Raw genomic sequence first — 20,239 nt, 5'->3', positions numbered from 1 at the left:
CCTGCCCTGCCACCTGCCATCACCATCTCAGGAAACTTGCAGAGACGCATCTAACTGCCCTGCCCCTCAATCTCTGGTACTGCAAAACTGGGACTCATCGTTCAGATGCGAGGTGGGTTGAGGAAAGGAGAAGGTGCTGGTGATGAAGAGGGCCTTGGAATGAGAGTCGGGGTCACACTGGCCACAACTTCTCCCATTCTCTGCTTGAAGTTCCTTTATGATTGGAGAGGCTGGCAAGTGAGGGAGGCAAGGCCATCAGCTCTGGAGTCCGATGGCCCAGGTTTCAGATCCCAGTTCTACAACTTACTGACCTGTTTCAGTTTCCCCATCTGCAAAAGAGATTAAAAACACAAAACAGGCTGGGCACGGTGGCTCACGCCTGTAATCCCAGCACTTTGGGAGGCCGAGGCAAGCAGATCACGAGGTCAGGAGATCGAGACCATCCTGGCTAACACGGTGAAACTCCGTCTCTACTAAAAACACAGAAGAATTAGCCGGGCGTGGTGGTGGGCGCCTGTGGTCCCAGCTACTCGGGAGTCTGAGGCAGGAGAATGGAGTGAACCTGAGAGGCGGAGCTTGCAGTGAGCGGAGATCGCACCACTGCACTCCAGCCTGGGAGACAGAGCGAGACTCAGTCTCCAAAAACAACAACAACAAAACCCTGCCTGCCTTGTGTCATTACTATGAGGATTAGCTAAGTTGATTTTTGTTAAGCAATCCACACAGTTCCCGGCACATAGTAAACCACAGGCGAGCGCATGGTTTCCTTGTCCCTGTTGCATTTGACAGAGGACTTGCCTTAGTGGCGAGCTCTCTCTCCCCTGATCTGTGCAGCTCTGGGATGTGGCCTAATAGAAACAGATCTAAAGGGCTGGTGGGGATTGGGTGGAAAAGAGATTGTGAAACAATGATCAACACAGAAGCTGCCCTGGAGATTTTCTAAAAGGTTCTCGCATTCCTTTAATTAACTTCCATGAGGGGAGGACAGAAATCAAATTAATAAGTCAGGAAAGAATGCTGACATTTAGGGAAAGAAATGAGCTTTGATGTCAAACAATCTTCAGTTCAGATCGACTCTCTCGCTGTGTGGCTTTAGGAAAGCTGTTTAACCCCTCTGAATCTCACTTTCTGTATCCAAAAAGTGTGCATGGCATTCCTTTCCATTCAGGGATCCTGTGAGAATTAAATGAGATGACGTAAGTCAATACCTAGTTTAGCCCTGTTGTCTTAAATTGAATACTCCTACAAAATTTTGCAGCTCCTCCTATCAAGAGGTGGGGTTTATTTTCCCATTGCTGAATACGGGTTGACCTTGCGAGTGGTGTTGACCAGAAGGATGCGGTGGAGGTGACATCACGCAAGTAGACCTTAAGAGACAGTGCAACTTTCACTGGGGCCGTCCTGAAGCACTGCCCAGAAACCTCAGATCAGGAAATTGGTCTAGCCTTCTGGAAGACGAGAGTCCCCAGGGAGGAGCATCAGGGTTTCCAGTCAAGTGTCCCAGCACAGCTGCTAGACATGCGCCTGAGGCCATCTTGGGACCTTCCAGCTGACACAAGCAGAAAATCACACAGCCAACTTAACAAAATGTAAATCAATTCTGGTTGATTTAAGTCGTCAAGTTTTGTGGGGAGGTTGTGTTATATAGCAAAGCCCACTTGAAATAGCCCTCAATATAGACTGGTTGAATTGAATAACTGTAGAAGTGAAAATCCCTCGAAAAATACAGCACATGCTTTTAAGCACAAGCTGCTATTATTATTCATACTGACTAGTTATAATAAGAATACAATAAGAGGTAACAATGTAACAATCGTGGTTGTTTGATGACTTCTTATTTCCTGTCCCTTGGGAGAAGACCACAGTCAGTTGGAACAGGCTTTGACAGGCTCAAATAAGCAGCAACCTTCTTTGCACACAAACATTTTAAATCTCTCTGTCTTTTCCTGTCTGTAATAGCTCTGCATCGCCTCACTGGGCCACCTGGGATGGTGCCACAACTCCTATTAATATTGCCATACGTGGCAGCATTGCACTCGAGTCCCACGCTCTCAGCTGCCTGTGTGTGGCACAGAGCCTATTTTTAGAGTTTTACATCTATAATTATGTATGTTTCACTGCCTCTCAAATGCATATTTGCTCTGGGGAGAGGTTATGCTTATGTAATCTCAGCTATTTTTGATAGGACAAAATGTGTTATACCAACCTGCTAAGTCTCGTTCAACCAGAGCAAACAGTCCAACAGTCTCTTCCTCACTCAAACTCCCATGTAAGCAGGGATGATACTTGAGACATTTTGAGTACTGGTAAAACATTGTCACTGACAAATCAGAATAGAACCAGCCATTACATCACATTGGTGTTTACAGCTCTGTTCTTAAGGGCCAGTTCAGACTACAAATCTATTCATGATTTTTACAAATTAACATTCCCTGCAAGGAAACAAATCAACTGGGAAGGGGAGCTCAGTGTGATCCTGGTGTTATCCAGATGACATCAGCCTTGTTGACTGCCTGGATCAGTTTCCCAAGGTGTCATGTCCTTGGCCAAGAAGTTTTTCCAAAGGAGTTTTCTAGCTCAGAAGGAAGAAGAACTGGCAAAGTCAAGACCAACTTGGTGGGCCTTAGTGATGGAGATCTGGGGCCCAGGCCTAGCAGATGAAGCAGGTGACCTGGGGAGGCCCCCGCTGTGGGGATGCTGTGGAGATCCAGACTGGGAGATGGGTGAGGGTCAAAGCAGCTAAGCAGCTGACGGTGGGAAGCAAGCCGATAGGGGCAGGATCCCAGGCCTGCTGAAATCAGGAGATCTTAGATGCCCCAGGAAAGAGGATTCTGCCTAGGGGAAACACACAGTCTTTTACTCATTCACTTACTCACTCATTCATTCAGTGGACATTGACGGAAGTGTCTGCTGGGAGCCAGATACTGCCCTAGTTGCCGGGGAAACAGATAAAAACTTCTAGCTTACTTATAAGATATCGGTTTTTCTCTATGTATTAAAATGTTTAAGTAGCAAACTTACAAAATACAGAAAAGAATAAAGAAGAAACCCCATCTTCTGGATTGTCATCTCTTAAAGACCATCCTTGTTAATGTCTGGCTTATCTCCTTATTTGTACATGGTATATGCTTTTTAACCTCAGAATTGGGATTGTATCCTATAAACTATTGTTCACTCAGTATTATATTTCCAGAAGCTTCTTACACCTCTAATAGTTTTTCTGAATATGACTTTTAATGGCTGCAGAGAATCTCATTTTGAGGACTTGCTATAAATTATTTAAGGTCCCTCAATTCTCATCAATGTTGTCTCCAAATAAAAAATTTTATATCCCCTTAAAATTGTCATTTATGGCCGGGCATGGTGGCTCACGCCTGTGATCCTAGCACTTTGGGAGACTGAGGTGGGCAGATCACCTGAGGTCAGGAGTTTGAGACCAGCCTGGCCAACATGGCGAAATCGTCTCTACTAAATATACAAAAGCCAGGTGTGGTGGCACATACCTGTAATCGCAGCTACTCAGGAGGCTGAGACAGGAGAATCGCTTGAACCCCAGGAGGTGGAGGTTGCAGTGAGCCAAGATCACATCACTGCACTCCAGCCTGGGCAACAGAGTGAGACTCCATCTCAAAAAAAAAAAATTGACATTTATATGCCACAAAAACATGCCACCTAGTACCTTCATGAGAAATGAAAATAAATAGAGTGGTGGTCTCTTCTATTTGAAAAGTATATCAGAACACAAATGAGTGAAAGTTATAGTACTATATCAAATAACCTTAATTTGCTCTAGTTTGTACAAAAATTTTCAAACTTCCATACTTTTTCATACATTATTTTCATTGTTATAACTAGCAAAATGATAATAATTGTCATTGGCAAGAGTACAGATAAATGAACACTTATATATTTCTATTGAGAGTTCAAATTTCACTGTGTTGAAAGATTTTTAAATGCTCAGACCCAGCATTCACCTTCTAAGAATTTATGTTAAGGAATTAATATTAAAGATGTGTACAAAGATTTATGAAAAACAATATTTATATCGGCATTATTTTAGTGCTTAATACATAGTAACTTCTAAAAATGGAAGCTATAATTACCAGTACTAGCATCACCAATTCCTTTTCCAGCCCCATCTGGCTTTTAGAATAAGAATATTATAATTAATACATTTTTACATTGGGCTTCATCTCTTTCCAGAATTATTTTTTGACACTTGCATTGTTTTATAATCATGTTAACTGCAATTATTAAGAAATTAACTTGAAATTTTTGGGTTCTCTGTTAAGCAATGTTTCTTTTATATTGCTTTTTCTCATATCTGAATTATTTATTTTGCTTCATTTTTCAGCCACCTGGAGCGTTTCTTTGATGATTTTTGTTTTCAAGAAGTAATAGTCACAACATATGTTGTTTATGAATCTGTCCGCATAGGATTACCCGCACACTTTCGGAGGGCTGTGACTGGGATTGCAGACACCACCCCAGGAGTGGAAGCACAAAAAAGATTACGAATATACAAGAATGGCATCTTGGCTGCATATAGTCTTAGTTCTCAATCTCAATCCTCTGAAAGGTTTTGGATTTTGATAACATTTTATCTTAGAATTTGCTAAGAAGTGTGACCTAGTGCAATTTCTTTCTTTCTTCTTTTGAAGGTAATTTGGGTATTTCTACCCTCCACCCCAGAGGACTAAATGATTATAGGATTCTAAGTTTTTATCCTTGAAATGCAAGCATTTTAGCCATGTATGCATCGAAGAACTCTTAGAGAGGATAGCAGATCTTTTCTTAGAAGGCCATACAGCTTTCTAAGTAGGTCATAGGGTCTGTAGTGGCCAGCATGTAATTCTGCTGTTGTAGCAGAAAAGCCGCCAGAAACAACGTATAAATGAGCAGGCATGGTTATGTTCCAATAAAACTTTATTTGCAAAAGCAGGTGAACAGCCTGCTGGGGCAGTTTGCCTCTAGATTCTACAGATACAAGTCTTGCTTCAGCTCAGGGGAATTTTCTGTCATATCTTGAGTTATTTTTTCTCTTTCATTTGCTCTGTTGCCACCATTTAAAATCTTACGTAGAGAGTTGATCTGTAGCTGCCTTTCTAGCTTCCTCTTTCCTTTTTCTTTCTCTCTCTCGTCTTATTTTCTCCATTTCTTGTCGTCTTTTCACTGATTCTGGGAGGATTCCTTGAGCTCACTTCTAAATTCACAGATTCTGTCTTCTGCTCTATTCAATCTGCTCTGTATTGCCCTAACAACACTAGAACATTTCCATGATTATGCTTTTCACTGGGAAACTGTCTTTCTGGATTTCAGGGATTTCCATTAAAAGAAACAATATCTCTAATCTTATGGGAAATACCAAAATTAGAGATCACTTTTACCCTTGCTATTGGTATAGTTTTACATCATGAGAGAGTATATGTTTTGATTTCTCAGAATAAGCTCTGTTTTTTAAATCACAGAAACTTTTCCTACTTCTGTTACATTTTCTTTTATTGTATGTATTTGCAGAGGGAAAACTGTTGATCCACTGTTACAACTTGAGAATGATTCTGTTAGAAACTGATTTAAATATGTTACTCACAGAAGGGAAAAGGACTTCTTGGTCTATTCTGTAGGTGTTTTTTTAGTTTGGAGGTTCAGATGACTATGAGGAGAAGAAAGTGGGTGAGTGGGAAGGTGCAGCAGGAAAATGCACCATTTCCTGGCGGTTTCTTTTCACCCTGTGCAGGCACTGGGGCAGCAGCATCCGCAGTCATCTGCAGGGCTGAGATTTGCTCACTCCACTGCTCGGGACCCTCTCCTGGTCGTCCCCACCTAGCCTTTCCAGTGAGAGCTCCATTTACTCTCCTATTGTGGCAGGAGGCAGAACTCAACTCTGGAGGTGGGGCTTGGACACCAGACCTAACTGAGGACTAACTAAAACAGGTCAGGGCCAGAAGCACCTCCCCATAAGACACACCCGTCAGTGGGCCATGTCAGTTTACCAGTGCCATGGCAACGCCCAGGAGTTACACCCCACCTTTTCATGGCAACACTCGACAACCCAGAAGTTACCTCCCTCATTCTAGACATTTCTGCATGGACTGCCCCTTATTTTGCATATAATTAAAATTGGGTATAACTATGAGCACAGTGGCACTTCTAAGCTGCTACTCTGGGCACACAGCTTATAGGGCAGCCTGTCTTCTGCTGTACATTGCTGCTTCAATAGAAGTGGCTGTTTAACACCACTGTCTTGCCCTTGAATTCTTTCCTGGGGAGGCCAAGAACCCTCCTGGGCTAAGCCTCAATTTAGGGGCTGGTCTGTCCTGCATCAATATGGCAGGAAGGTTTATTATTGTCCCAAGCATGTACTTCTCTGCCATGACTGTACTAATAGCCCCAAATCAGGGCAGCAAATCCTTGCTTTCATTGAGTCTCCTTAGCAATAGTTGTTTTTTTCCTGCCCACACTATTTACATCACGTGAAGCCTGGTGTGAGTGGTGCTCTTGGCTGTTTCCTATCAGGGCAGTGGAACAATTCCTCAAGTCCTTTAATCTGCCCCATACCAATTACCCTGGGGTCCACGATAGTAAATAACATGAACCCAGGGTCGAGGGGCTTTTGCAGCTCTTGGGGATCCCCTCCACTTCTGCGGGGGCTCTTCCCATGCCTGCATTAGACAGCAGCCTTCATTCAACCACTTTCCTTCTCCATCAAATCCTTTAAAGAAAAGTACTCAAGAAAACCTAGGCAATACCATTCAGGACATAGGGATGGGCAAGGACTTCATTTCTAAAACACCAAAAGCAATGGCAACAAAAGACAAAATTGACAAATGGGATCTAATTAAACTAAAGAGCTTCTGCACAGCAAAAGAAACTACCATCAGAGTGAACAGGCAACATACAAAATGGGAGAAAATTTTCGCAACCTACTCATCTGACAAAGGGCTAATATCCAGAATCTACAATGAGCTCAAACAAATTTACAAGAAAAAAACAAAAACACGATCGAAAAGTGGGCGAAGGATATGAACAGACACTTCTCAAAAGAAGACATTTATGCAGCCAACAGACACATGAAAAAATGCTCATCATCACTGGCCATCAGAGAAATGCAAATCAAAACCACAATGAGATACCATCTCACACCAGTTAGAATGGTGATCATTAAAAAGTCAGGAAACAACAGGTGCTGGAGAGGATGTGGAGAAATAGGAACACTTTTACACTGTTGGTGGGACTGTAAACTAGTTCAACCATTGTGGAAGTCAGTGTGGCAATTCCTCAGAGATCTAGAACAAGAAATACCATTTGACCCAGCCATCCCATTACTGGGTATATACCCAAAGGATTATAAATCATGCTGCTATAAAGACACATGCACACATATGTTTATTGCAGCACTATTCACAATAGCAAAGACTTGGAACCAACCCAAATGTTCAACAACGATAGACTGGATTAAGAAAATGTGGCACATATACACCATGGAATACTGCACAGCCATAAAAAATGATGAGTTCATGTCCTTTGTAGGGACATGGATGAAACTGGAAGCCATCATTCTCAGCAAACTATCACAAGGACAAAAAAACAAACACTGCATGTTCTCACTCATAGGTGGGAATTGAACAATGAGAACACACGGACACAGGAAGGGGAACATCACACTCCAGGGACTGTTGTGGGGTGGGGGGAGGGGGGAGGGATAGCATTAGGAGATATACCTAATGCTAAATGATGAGTTAATGGGTGCAGCACACCAGCATGGCACATGTATACATATGTAACAATCCTGTACATTGTGCACATGTACCCTAAAACTTAAAATATAATAATAATAAAATAAAATAAAATAGAGAAAAGTACTCAAGTTTCTAGGTTATCCATGGCTTAGTTGCTAGTGCTGATAGAGATTTTCTTTCTTTCTTTTCATTTTTTGTTTTTTAATTTGGTTATAATAAGGTTTGGAGAGGCAAGGGAAGTAAACAGATAAACTCGAATCGCTTTCTGAAAATGGAAGCCACAGTTTCTTCTTGATTCCTTCTGACAACTTGAATTAACAGACTTGGAAAATTTTCTCTTGCGTCTTACAGTAAGTCAATTCAGTTGGGAGGCACCTGTGGTCCTCCTTGTTGTGAACAGTTCTGTCTTCTCATGCGCCTGTGATTTTTCTTTGCTTCTCTTCACTAACCCATTGCTAGGAGTTCTGTCAGAGATTGTGTGGTTCCCTGTGTGAATAATTCAGGCCGCGATGATGGGAGAATGGAATGGATTAAACTGGATGGAGTTCTCTTTGGCTGATTCGAAGATCTAGATGCTGAAGGAAGAAGAGGGAGCTAGAAGAGGCCAGGGTAAGGAGGTCAGCCTGAACGGGAGCGGTGGCAGGAAGTTTGGACTCCCTGCTCAAGGTTCCTTTTCAGTGTTTGGTATTTGCATTGGGGGTCTTTCTATTGTGAACACAAAGCCCAACTTAGAGGGAGGTAACTGAGGAAGGGAAACCGAGGAGTAGTTCTGGTTTCAAGTAGAGCTGAATTTAAAGTCAGAACAACATCCTTGACAATCCAGTTTCTATCGCTTCCTTGTGCTTCCTGCTGTGTTAGATTGATTCTTGGGCTCACTGTAGTGGCCCCTAAAACTTCTGGGTGATAAAGTGGCTACAACAGCTCCAGCCTCACCCCTCCTCCTCCCATCAGCTCAACTCCAACAGCATAGAGCTTGGATCTTTCCCTTGGTTTCCACTAAACATTTTTTTAAATTAATAAGAGCTTTATTGGGATGTAATTTACATACCATACAGTTCACTCACTTAAAGTAAAATTCAGTGATTTTAGTATATTCATGGAATTATACAACCATCAGCACAATCAATTTAAAAAAAAATTCATCACCTCAAAAAGAAACCCCATTCCCATTAGCAGTCACTCCCCATCCTCCTTTCTCCCAGCCCTAGGTAACCATGAATCCACTCTCTGTCTCTATGGATTTGCCTGTTCTGGACATTTCATACAATACGTGGTCTTTTGCACTAGGCTTTTTTTACTTTGCATGATGCTTGAGAGGCTCACCTATGTTGCAGCATGTGCCTGAATCTTATTTCTTTTCATGGCTGAATAATACTCCATTGTATGGATGCATCACATTTTGTTTATACATTCCCTGGTTGAAAGATACTTGGTTTGTTTCCACTTTTTGTTTATTACAGTGCTGCTGGGATCATTTGTGTGCATTATGTGAACATTTGGTTTCATTTCTCTAGGGTAGGTATTGAAGAGTGGAATTGCTGGGTGATACAGTTCACCTTTTGAGAAACTGGCTGTTTTCCAAAGCAGCTATACTATTTTACACTCACATCAGCAGTGTCCAAGGGTTCAGTTTCTCCACTTCCTTGCCAGTCTTGTTGAGATCTCTCTATTTGGCTGTAGCCATGCTTGTGTTGTGCAGTCATATCTTATTGTGGACTCCCACTAAACTTTTGAGAGCCTTTCTGATTGGACCACCCTGGGTGGTGAGACCATTCCTGAATCAATCACTGTGTCAAGGTCCATTTACTGCTGGATTGACCAGACCTGAGTCAAGAACCTCATCCTGGAGATCCTTCCAGACCATGTGGACTCAGAATGAAGAGAAGGGTTGACTCCAAGTTCAAAATCGGAGTCATTACTAGAGTAAGAGGATCTGGGATGCTGGGAAAATGAGAATTCATGTCTACTAAAGCTCAGCCGCCAGCAGTCTGCTGGGGCTGTGCCCTGACCCAGGCCTGGTGGAAGTTGGCTTCAGAGTTTAGTCCCAAGGAATTGCTGGTCTGGGGGTCCCCTTCACTGTGCCCCTGGCACCATGGCCACTTGTCCATGGCACTGACCAGTTCTAGAGGCTTTAGCCCACTCTCACCTCCAGTTTTCACTGCAGCAGGGCTGTTGGTGAGGATCTGCAAAGACAGTTTTGAAATTTCTATCAAACAGACCACTCCTTCCCATTCTGGAAATAATGAATTCTTCAATCTGGCCCATCTGCCGTGTATCTAACAGATGTTCCTCAGACCTCCCGGCCTATAAATACCACCCTTTGCTAATACCCAGTATGGATAAGTTTTTTCTTATTTTTATATACAGTTGGTCATTTTCTGGGGAATCTGGGAGATAGATAGGTATGTGCTTATATTGTTGTCTTCTTGCACTAGAGAAGTAACTCCAGCATGCTTCCTGGAAACGGCTTATGACTCAAGCTATCTATTTCAAGACTGGGTTAAAAATGATGCTACTTCTACTAAAAATACAAAAATTAGCCAGGCATGGTGGTGTGATCTTGTAGTCCCAGCTACTGAGGAGGCTGAGGCAGAAGAATCACTTGAACTAAGGGGGCAGAGGTTACAGTGAGCCAAGATCATGCTACTGCACTCCAGCCTGGGTGACAGAGGGAGTCTCTGTCAAAAAAAAAAAAAAAAAAAAAAAGGTGATGCTACTTCAAAACACATCATGTCTCATTGGACACTCTCCACATGGTCAATAATATAATAGAAGTCAGGTGTCACCTTCTAAACCATGAAGGTTTACTACATGGTGGGCACTATGGAAAACATTTTCATGTATTACCTCATTTAATCATGAAATCCCCATGTTATTCTCACATTATAGGTAAGGAAACTGAAGCTCAGAGAAGTTAAGTGACTTGTCAAAAGTCACACAGTAAACCACAACGATTCACATGTAGTGCTAGAATTTTTAAGTGACCCTGCCCGCCACTGTGATTTTCCCATCACTTTATCTATCCAGACCCTCCTCCAATCCTGCAGAGCCTCCTTGTGAATATGAGAAACCCATCCTCCGACCTGCTCCTTTCTGGTTTGGCCATCATCAGGGTCTGCCTGGCCTCTGGAGTAATCTGCTGTCTGGCTCCCTGATCCCAGTCTTGCTTCCTGCAATCCATCCTTTGCCCTCAAGCCAACATGAACTTTCTCCAGTGCAACACTGATTGTATCACTGCCTGATTCAAAAGGCTTCAAAGCCAAGAGTTGAAAACTCCTCAGTGCAGGGCACGGCCAGGCTCCTGTGATGCTGTCTCTCTTGCTGCCTCCACACCCTCTGCTCTGCTGCTCGTGTGAACCATTTGCAAGTCCATCAATGCGCCATGCTGCTTCTCACTTCTGTCTTTGCACCGCTTGTCATTTTGTCTTCTTACCTCTGTCCCCACCCCTTACCCCTCACCAGTTTCACTTCTCTGTGCTCTTCATCCTTCAAGGCCAAGTCTATGTAGCAGCCTGTAGAAGAATACACTTCTTCACAACCACCACCACAGACACAGCCACCAGGCCTTTAGTCAGGGATGCAATGGCCTTGTAGCTTTGAATCACACCAGCCTACCTGGTTGACCTGCTTACTAGGTTGTCCTCAGAGTCAGAATAGAAAGACTACTATGGTCATCTGGTCGACCTGAAACCCTTTTCTTAACAGAGATCAAAGCTTAACCCATATTCCATATGGCCCAGCTCATGTTCCCTGGACCATTTCAACAACCCAGGCATAAGGAGCCTTGGCCAGTTTTTCCATCTGCAAATTGAAAGGGAATGTTTCCCCCAGATAATCTCCCAGGCCCTTTTCTACTCTAAATTTCAGGATTGCACGTACTGTCTTATCTTAGGGTCTACAATGAGTTAAACATGATCTCACATTTCCCCATCTCTCTCTGTCTCCTTGCCCCTTGTTCCTTGTTTACTTTCGGGGTACAGCCTGCTCCTAGAAAGTCGTCTGGGCTGTAAGGAGTGGTTACTGCACTTCCATTATTCATGAGTCCCAGGGCCGGCAGTCCTGCAGATGGAGGATTTGAGCCACGGGTCCCCAGCAGGCTGCATGTCCTACTTGAGCAGGAATAAAAGGCCAGGTTGGATGCCTGCAGGAAGGGTAAACAAACCCATACGTTTTCTACAACAAAAAAAGAAAGAACGAATGAAAAGAAATATTGATTATGTGGCATTGAAGTGCCTGGGGCTTTAACAGACATTCAAAATTGGATGCATTGCTCAAGATCAATAGTAGGTTTTATGCTTCTGACCTAAAAAGTACCAGCTCTATGTAATTTAAACACCAACAGCCACAAGGATATCTCCTAGCATCTGGCCTGCTTTCCTCAGGTACGCCGGACACATCTGCTGGCTTCTCTGCAGCCATTTTCCTTTTCTTTTTTTTTTTCGCCAGAAGATGACAGTGGATAAATAAAAGGATTATTTTCGGAAATGTGGAATCAACTGCTTCTGATATCATTGCCTGAAATGATAACCTCAGACAGCAGTGTTGCATGGCTGAAGATGGGGAGGTCAGCTCGTTGACAGGAGGCAGAGAACAGGGGTGGGTTTCTGAGGTTGGAAATGAAGGACAGGAGAGGTGAGTGCTTCCCGGCCAACCTCCCAGGCCTGGGGCTATGCTAGGTGCACACAGGTTCTCCCCTTGTCTTTGTACCAGCCCATGGGATGGGAGGTGCCCGGTTAACAGAGGAGAAAACACAGTAATTTTCTTGATTGAGTGGGGATTTGGCTGCAGCTAAGGGGGTGGTCAGATGATTTCTAGGGGAACATTTGTGTCTAAGAATTTTTATACGTGCATATGCACATGTATGCAGACACACACTCACACATACTTCTTGTTGGCTGGGGGACAAACAGAAGCAGAAAAGGACTGTCACTGTTATGGCAAGGGGCTCTGATGGCCTGAGATTCCATCCTGACTCCATCAATTATTAGCTCTGACTTGAGACCAGTTACTTAGTTTACCTTTCTCTCAGTTTCTTCATATGTAAAATGGAGGTGATAATCATAATTAATAATAATAATATCTACAGTTTAGGGTTCTTGGGAGGATTAAAAGGGTCTCTACAGGTAAAGTTTAGCATGGAACAAGCACACAATAAGTGTTAATGAAATTTAGTAACCAGTAGGCAGGCTGGTTTGGCAGAGAATGTGGCTGTTTCAGGTTGCCAGGATGCAGGTTGAGATGTTGATTTCAACAGCGAGTCCAGTTCAGCAGGGCCGAGGTGGGCCAACACCCACCCCAACATCCCAGGCACATGCACACAGGTAAAGCATAGCACCAGCCTTTCAGAAGGTAGGTTCCTACCTGTGGCTCCAGCTGCCCTCACCATATCTCAGGCAGTGCCCTCGGGTTCTCACTGGAGCGGGCACCTTAACTGGGTGAGCCTGCAGCTTTTCTGGGTGCCTGATTCTCTTAACCCCCACCCAGAGACAATCTGTGGCCCTTCTGTGCTGGCTTTGTTTACGGGCACAGAGTGCATATATTGGGCAGAGTTGTGTAAAGTTCTCTTTCCCCCCCTTAATTTTGTGGCAGGATAAGACAGTTAATCTGTTTTGACATGCTATCTAAATGGCCCTCAGATCAGTGTAGGGAAGAAACCATCCATAAGTCATGTCTTTTATACACATGTACTGGTGTGTACAAGAGGGAGAGTTATATTGGCTGCGAGAGGCAGAATAATAATGGCCGTTATTATGGCGATTTCAGGGTCGCCACATTCACTCCACATATCAAATCCTCTTTCAATGAGGCCAGTTCCATCAGCTGTCAGATTCTATTAAATATATCCCTCAGACCCACTGACCAGCTGACAGGAGAGAAACTCAAAACCACACACCCCCCATTAGCATCATAAAATGTGAAGTCAGCTGGAAGGGATGATAACAGAACTGAAAACAGAAGAGATGAAAATCTGCAATGCCCTTGTGTCCTCCTAAATAGAAACCCCAAGAGTTACAAACAGACCCATAAAATACCAAGGTGAAACAACAACAACAAAAACAAAAACATGACAAAGATCATCCTGTTGTATGCTTCATAACATAGAATGGTTCTTTTACCTTTTGTAAATGTGAGATTTGCATAAATGTTTCATGAGGTTAATACAATGCATAAACCAAAACGTTTATTAGGCAACATCTGTGCTGTTTTCCCAGATAATGCAGTGTTTCTTCCAAGTCAATGAAATATAACCTATCATAAGGTTGGGTTGTTAAAATACTTGTGCAAAGGCTGTGATCATATTTTATGCTTTTGCAGATGCTCTGGTTCTACCAGAGAATTTCTTAATCAGACAAGAGCTTAAGATGGCTGGCACCTTAAAAGAAGGTGTAGAGGTTCCCTTGGAGACAGAGCAAGAGAGGAGAAGAAAGATTTCTATGAGTTGACTAGATTTGCTTCTCCATTTCTTCAATCTAGCTTTCTAAATTTGGATTTGTTTGCAGAGATATTCGCTTAATACTTGAAGGAAAAAATAATTAGATCTGTACTTAGAATCTACCAAGAAGCAGAGAGTGGGTCAAAATGCCCAATGACTTTATGCAGCTACAATCCTATCACAATATTGGTTCCATATGGGACTCTTTAAAGGGAAAAACAAAAAAAGTTATGAGACCAATAATTTTTAATGAAACTTGGCTTAGCTCACAAGCAAGTCCAACAGATGAAACAGCAGCCCAAGCTGGAAACATGATTTTTCTTCTTCCTGGCAGGGATGAAAGAAAGCATTGTTTCAATTAAGAAAGAACCTAATAGAGATATGTTTTGTATTATCAATTTTACACAAGTAAAGATTTAGACATTGTCTCTCTCTCTCAACATCTTTGAGGGAGTCCCTCTCTTTCTCTGACGGCTGTGTGAGATCATTTTAAATGTGGGAGCCTTCCTGACCCTGCTTTTTGGGTTGGACTTTTGATGGAAAGTTTTAGTAAAAAATTGTTGAAAGCTCTTGTCTCCATCAATTTGGGGCAGATTTTGGAGGTAGAGAAAGTTACCAGAAAATGAGGATGGCAGTCTATCTATCATCTACCTGTCTATCTATTATCTCTCTACCTCACTGTAGCATGAGATTTCCCAGTAGTGACATTTTGGGCTAGATAATTATTTGTTGTAGGGGGCTGCCCTGTGAACGGTATGATGTTCAGCAGTTTCCCTGGCCTCTACCCATTAGATGTCAGTAGCATTCTTCCCCCAGTTTGTGACAACCCCAGAAGCCTCTAGATATTGCCAAATGTCACTTGGAAGGTAACACTGCCCACCAGTTGAGTGTTTTATTATTTTCCATGAAACACTTGGACATTTGTTTACTGCCATATCTGAGTGTCCTGTGTGGGATTATTTGCTTAAGGACAAAGGTAACTTTTTATTTAGGTAGCATCTGAGTCTGCTCATATCTAGTGGCCTAGCTCTGTCTGGGTTGGAAAAACTCCATATGTCAGAACACAGAAGAAGAATACGGGTTGTAAATGGCAGCCCATGCTGCCCATGCCACTGTGGAATGAAATGAGCTACAGAAGGAACCTCTTGTCCAGGTTCCTGCCTTCAGATGAAACAACTGGGCTCAAAGAGAGTTGGTTCAGCCATTACAAGTGTCCAACTGGGGTGGGGGATCTTCCCGGCACCTCCATCTTGTCTCTGCCTTGCGCATCACTCCATTTTATATTTTCTTGAGCTCTTACTGCTATTTGAAATGATCTTCCTTATTTATGTGTATACATTTGCCTCTATTTTCAATTGACTGTCTCCCCTACTAGAATGCAAACTCCATGAGAATAAGGACTTTACTTGCTTTAAGTGGCAATGTAGCCCTTTATACAAACTTAGGGGCTTTAGTATCAGACCCAAGATCTGCTGCTTATTAGCTACACTGACTTTGGGAAGCCATTTAGCTTCACTAATCTATATTTTCCTTCTCTGTAGAATAATAATAATGATAATAGGATTGGTGCCTATCTGATGGAATTAAATGAGATCATACTTAACACATAATACGTGCTCAACAAATACAAGCTCTTATTGCTCAACCGCCATAATTATACCTAACACAGTGGTGCCTGGCATGGAAAGAAACACAATAAATATTAGTGAAGTAAACAAATGAATGAATGAACAAATTCCCTTGTGTCTGTCTCTAATTTTATTTTATTTTTTTAAGATGGAGTCTCGCTCTTGTCACCCAGACTGGAGGGCAGTGGCCGGATCTTGGCTCACTGCAACTTCTGCCTCCCAGGTTCAAGCAATTCTCTTGCCTCAGCCTCCCCAGTAGGTGGGATTACAGGCACCTGCCACCACGTCCGGTTAATTTTTTATTTTTTTTTTTCGTTAGTAGAGACAGGGTTTCACCATGTTGTCCAGGCTGGTCTCGGAAAACTGACCTTAGGTGACCTTAGGAGGACACCCACCTCGGCCTCCCAAAGTTCTGAGATTACAGGTGTGAGCCACCGTGCCCGGCCTCTAATTTTAAATTTCTCTTGTCACAGTTTATAATTTGCTATCAAATCCCCTTTTCTACTTTCACTGGAGCTGGAATGCCATGGTCTAATAGAATATTTGTCTCTAAGCAAGTAATTATAGCAATCGTATATAAATAAAATATATATTGGGAACAATATATACCCAATTTTTTTTTGGTAACATCCCAATTGGTGGTATGTCTTCTCTTAGGAAATATCATTCCCGGCAAAGGACTTCATTATTTTCTGAAATTCAATTTTGTGCTGACCCAGACAGTCTTCTCTTTCTCATGGGTTTGTGGGGAATCTGTCAATGTCCTAAACTAGGGGAAAGGTAGAGAGGGACAGTGGCAAGTGGAGTGCTTGGGTGAGAGGCAGTGCAGTTCTGGAAGGGAGTGGAGTGCTTGGGTGAGAGGCAGTGGAGTTCTGGAAGGGAATGGAGTGCTTGGGTGAGAGGCAGTGCAGTTCCGGAAGGGAGACACAGTGCTTTGGTTGCATATGACATTGCTCAGCCTCCTCCCACATCCGAGTGGCAAATCACCATGTGTGAGAAATATGCTCAATCAGAGAAGAAAAAGAGATGTAATTATGTCATTTATAATGAATTCTGAAGGAAACAAAGAATTTAAGAAGGAAAACTCTGGAGACAACCAGAGATCCGAAGCCTTTCGGATCATCTGAGCTGCCCTGGAGAAGACGCATAGCTGATCAAACATTCGTGCTGATCATAGGAGGCCATCCCAGCCCCTGAGAATGCTCGGGAGGAAGCAGAAAAACTCAGGAGCCCAAGCAAACACAGTCCAGCTTTTATTAAAGAAATTATACGCTCCTCTCAGCTTCCACTCACATCGATAATATCAACTTTTGGACAAACGCATCTCTCTGGGGAACAGGTTCTGAGACTGGCTCCTAATCTTCTTTCTTTGAAGTATCCAAGGGCTTAAAGGCATGTGTCAATATCTGGGGCCTCTGGCCCTTGTAGGAGGGGGTTTGAAAGGGTCCTGCTGTGGAGAAGAGTGAGACCACCAGCGTCCACATCCCCCTTTCCAGGCTGACTGTTTCCATTCAGCCAGCCTTCAGCCTCCAGACCACCACCTGCCCACGCTGCAGTAAGAACTCCCTGAGGATCCTGGTGTCTCATAAAGAGGTGGTCACCATGCACCTCCTGTTTTAACACAGGCCGTGCTCAGGGGGTTCCTTTCAAGAACTAAATATTTCTAAAAGATTGATTACAGCACTTGTTATATCATATGATATGGGATACCATTAATTAACTCTTTTGAAAATTATAATGAGAATTGAGTTTATGAATATCTTTGTATATTATTGTCTTGACCAGCATTTCCCAAGTGTGCTGCTGATGTAACAGCCAACATCTAGTTCCTGTGTATTCTCTCACAGGCCCTGTGCTAAGCACACGCTTCATCAGATGTGCTCTTCACACCAGCCCCAGGAGATAAGTATTATTATGCTCATTTTACTGAATCCAGATCCCATATTTTAACCTAAGCTTTTGTGGTCAAGTGAGTTTGTAAAAGTCAGAGTTAACCAAGATTAATGGATTTTGTTACTATAGGAATTCTCAGCTTTTTAATATGTTTATATCCATTAGAAATCTCCAAGAGGGAGAATAAAATACCTAAACTTTTCCAAACATACTTTATCATGGAACACTTTTTTCCCCTAGTGTTATTTCCAGGGGTTAGTTTTTTTATAGGAACCTTGCTAGGGAGGGTTATGTCCTAAAGAGACACAGACTCTACTTTCTGGATTAGTCACAAGGCTACAAAGTGGATCATTGAATGAGTTTTTAATGAGTTCTTATGTTTCTATAAACTACTTTCAAAATTGCAATATCAGAATTGAAAACTTGATATAGAGCCAGGGTTATACCATGCTGGATATCAAAAGTCATGGGAATAGTTTGGCAGAATTTTCACTGCTTATAAAAACTCTCACCAAGCTCCTTCATTTTACCCTCTAGTTAACAATTTCCTAACTTACAGGATCTTTTCCCAGGACTAGAAGAGATTCTTTCAGCAGAACCTCTACAGCTTACCTGAGAGCAGGGGCTAAACAGTCCATAGACTAAATCTGGCCAGCTGCCTGCTTTTGTAAATAAAGTTTTATTGGAACACATCCATACACATTCCTTTACATAGCGCCTAAGCTGCTTTCACACTGTAAGGGGCAGAGTTGAGTAGCTGTAACAGGAACTATACAGACCACAGAGTCTAAAATATTTACTATGTGATCTTTTTCAGAAAAATTTGTCAACTCTTGCCTTAGAGCAACATATTTACAATGATTATAGAGCCTGGCTACAACACAAAACTTCTTCAGTAGAAGCCACTGCCTAATATACCATAAATTCAATTTGAAGCAAGCTATTGCCATGGCTTACCCATTCTTTAAGTTCAGAGATCCTATGTAAAGCATGTTTTCTGCAGAAGGAAAAAGGAAAAAGACACCAGCATCGATTGAGCTGTGATTAGGTATCTGGAATGGCACATATACTGTCCCATTTGTAACAATTTAGATAAGCAGATGGTGACCCCATTTTATGCAGAAGAAGATTAATTCAATGAGGTGAAGTCATTTGATCAAGGCTATACAGTAAAGGATTTGCATCTCAAACTCTGACTCAAAGATGGGTGCTGATTCTATAGAATGGTTAAGAGTGCAACATCTGGAATTACCTGGCCAAGATTCCAATTCTAGCTCTGTCATGAACTAGCTTTGTGACTTGTGCAAGTGACATAACCGTGTGCCTCAATTTCCTCACCTGTGAAATGGGAAAGAAAAATACTATTTTAATAGGGTTTTGAGAACTAAATGAGTTAATTCGTGATACCTGGCATATTAAAGGTACTGAGCACATGTTAGTTGTTAATGTTAAATGGGGAGGGGCATCAAAGGATGGAGGATGACATCTAAACTTCTGGCTTGAACAAATTCTGAGTTGAGATGGTGTATTCGTCTTATCAGATATATAAGTGAACCTCTTGAGAGCAGGGAATATTTTCTTGTGTCTTCCATACACCCCCTGTCCCCTCAAGTGCCTTGGACAACATATTCCACTGATGCTTACTGGTTAGTTGAAGGTGGAATTGAGGAAAGAGGACTCTCAGGAAAGTGAATTTTTTTTAATTTTTAATTTTTATAAATTTAGGGGGTACAAGTGCAGGTTTCTTACATGCATATATTGCATAGTGGTGAAGTCTGGGCTTTTAATGTGCCCATCACCTGAATAGTGAACATTGTACCCAATGGGTAATTTTTCAACTCTCACCCCCTTCACACACTGTCCCACCTTTTGGAGTCTCCAGCGTCTGTTATTCCACTCTGCGTGTCTGTGTGTACCCACTGCTTAGCTCCCACTTATAAGTGAGAACATGTGGCATTTGACTTTCTGTTTCTGAGTTATTTCACTTCGGCTAATGGTCTCCAGTTCCATCTATGCTGTTGCAAAAGACATGATTTCATTCTTTTTTATGGCCGAATAGTATTCCTATATATCTATATATCCTATATATCTATATCCTATATGTCCATATCCTATATATCCTATATATATATCACATAGGAAAGTGGAATCTTGAGCTCCTAAAACTGTTGGCAGAATGAGCTAATGTGGGGAGCTTTGTTGGCACTAGTGACTGATTTTTGCGTCAGCTTCAGAGGACTGGGCCTTTGTCTAATATTTCAGCGATCCCACCGTCCCAAGCTTAGTGCCTTAAAACAACAATCATTTATCATCTCTCCAAGATTCTGTGGGTTGATTGAACACTGTGGGGTGGTTCTTCTGTTCCAGGTGTTGCTGATTAGAGCTGGAATCCTCTGGGGACTCAATTCTGCTGGAGCAACCAAGAGGGCTGTCTCACATGGTTGCAGTTGATACTGGCTGTGGGCTTGAAGTCCATTCGGGGCTGTTGAGCAGAGCACCTTGATTTACCTCCATGTGGCCTCTCCTTTGACTTGGACATCTCACAG

At 42.5% G+C, this 20,239-nt stretch overlaps 1 long non-coding RNA gene across 1 annotated transcript; it reads right to left on the bottom strand.

Moving 5' to 3' along the window:
* Nucleotides 1–931: 931 nt before the first annotated feature.
* On the bottom strand, nucleotides 932–18,897 carry LOC109023638 (uncharacterized). Its single transcript, XR_002003072.4, has 3 exons — nucleotides 18,651–18,897; nucleotides 14,443–14,499; nucleotides 932–1,173 (listed from the first exon to the last, which is right to left on the bottom strand). It is a non-coding gene; the product is annotated as an uncharacterized lncRNA (long non-coding RNA).
* Between the last annotated feature and the right edge of the window lie 1,342 nt (nucleotides 18,898–20,239).

Source organism: Gorilla gorilla, chromosome 18 (genome assembly GCF_029281585.2).
Source record: "Gorilla gorilla gorilla isolate KB3781 chromosome 18, NHGRI_mGorGor1-v2.1_pri, whole genome shotgun sequence".
NCBI lineage: Eukaryota > Metazoa > Chordata > Mammalia > Primates > Hominidae > Gorilla > Gorilla gorilla.
Note: the sequence above shows the minus strand (reverse complement) of the source record. Positions and strands in the feature narration are given on the sequence as shown.